This window comes from Sturnus vulgaris, chromosome 16 (assembly GCF_052056855.1).
Source record: "Sturnus vulgaris isolate bStuVul1 chromosome 16, bStuVul1.hap1, whole genome shotgun sequence".
Lineage (NCBI taxonomy): Eukaryota > Metazoa > Chordata > Aves > Passeriformes > Sturnidae > Sturnus > Sturnus vulgaris.
In genome coordinates this window covers 12,056,623-12,058,010 of record NC_142258.1, presented here as the reverse complement: position 1 = coordinate 12,058,010, position 1,388 = coordinate 12,056,623, and the positions used below count along the sequence as shown (strand labels likewise).

Sequence of the window (1,388 nt, the reverse complement as noted above, 5' to 3'; positions counted from 1 at the left end):
ATAACAACTCTGCTTTAAAAAAAAAGTGTTTGTGATCAGGCTTTCTCTTTGTCATCGTATGTGCATGCAGAATGATCAGTTGAACAATAACCATCAATAAAGTTTCACAAGATTTGAAAACGAAGTTTCTGTAGCATTTATATCTAAGGATGATAAATAAATTATCTTTAAAATTGAAACAGAGAGAGAAAGAGACTATATTAATCGATGAAAAATGGGGCAGTAACATATATTTATACTGGTGAGGGAATGAACTGAAATTTATTAAGAGTTCGATCCCCACATTTATTATGTAAGATATGCAAAACAAGCCTCCTATTAGTAAAAAGAAAAAGTAAATTTTGTTTAAACACCGTGGTGAAAGCAAATTGAAAAATGTTTACCAAATGTTTCCAATTTAAAGTGTGGATTAGACATCTTTTTTGGAATTGCACACACAAAATGTCTAATGTAGAGAATAACAGAATTTATTTGCGATTTTAATTTTCCTGAGATGGCTTTACAGCTCCCACTCTCCAAATGATTATATGGCGTTTTAGTCTATTAAAATTATCTTGAAAGGTTGAGGGTGCAGCCCATATTAGAAAATATTTTGTTTATAAAACTCCTACAGTACTCCTAGTAGTCATTTTAAAATGTATGTCTGAAATAGTTATGTAAGAAAAGCATTTGAAATTTTTTTACAATATATATTGGGAATGTTTTCACTTATATAAATAACTACTGATAATATGACTTATGAAAAAATTATTACTACCATATGTGGAATATAGTGACTTCTAAACAGATTTAAAAAAAACCAAAACCCTACAAACCCAGAAAATGTGTATATCTGTCTTTAGAAATTAGTGTTTATATCACAACCGTGATTTGTGAATAAAGAAAAATGGTTTGTAATATCAAAATAAAAGCTTAGTCTGAAAAGGTACCAGTCCGTTGGTGTTCCAAGTCATTTTGCTTTCCCTGCTGGCAGCGTGGGTGCCCGGGCTGTGCCCGTGGTGGCCCCAGGGGCTGTCCCTGCCGGGGCCTGGGGGGCTGCTGTCCGTGTGTCTGTCCCTGTGTCCGTATGTGCACCACAGGCCTGGGACAGCCAGCATGGCACTGGCTTCAAGGTGTGCTTCCAAAGGTGACAGGTTCCACCACCCATCCAGGCAGCACGGCATGGTACGAGGGCAGTGGCTGGGGTTTGTTCATAGGGCTGGGAAAAGCCTCTTCCAGACTTCCAGATTCCAGCTAGCCTTCTGAGAGCTGTGCCTGCCATGGGCAGTGTCTGCTGCTGTGCACAGCAGGGCCAGGCAAGCAAGCAAAGACAGCTGTTCCCGAGGCCCCTCCTGCCACTGCCAAGCTTGTTGCCCAAGCCACAAGGCAAATGTCCACATGCTGCATTT

The 1,388-nt window shown here is 39.5% G+C and overlaps 1 protein-coding gene across 50 annotated transcripts in view; it reads left to right on the top strand.

The window, feature by feature from the left end:
• Positions 1–928, top strand: part of RBFOX1 (RNA binding fox-1 homolog 1) — a 1,116,721-nt gene extending 1,115,793 nt beyond the window's left edge. For all 50 annotated transcript variants that reach the window (XM_088174490.1, XM_088174487.1, XM_088174481.1 and 47 more), the window contains one exon: positions 1–928. This exon is cut by the window's left edge. The gene's annotated coding sequence lies outside the window, so the exon portion shown is untranslated.
• Positions 929–1,388: the final 460 nt, after the last annotated feature.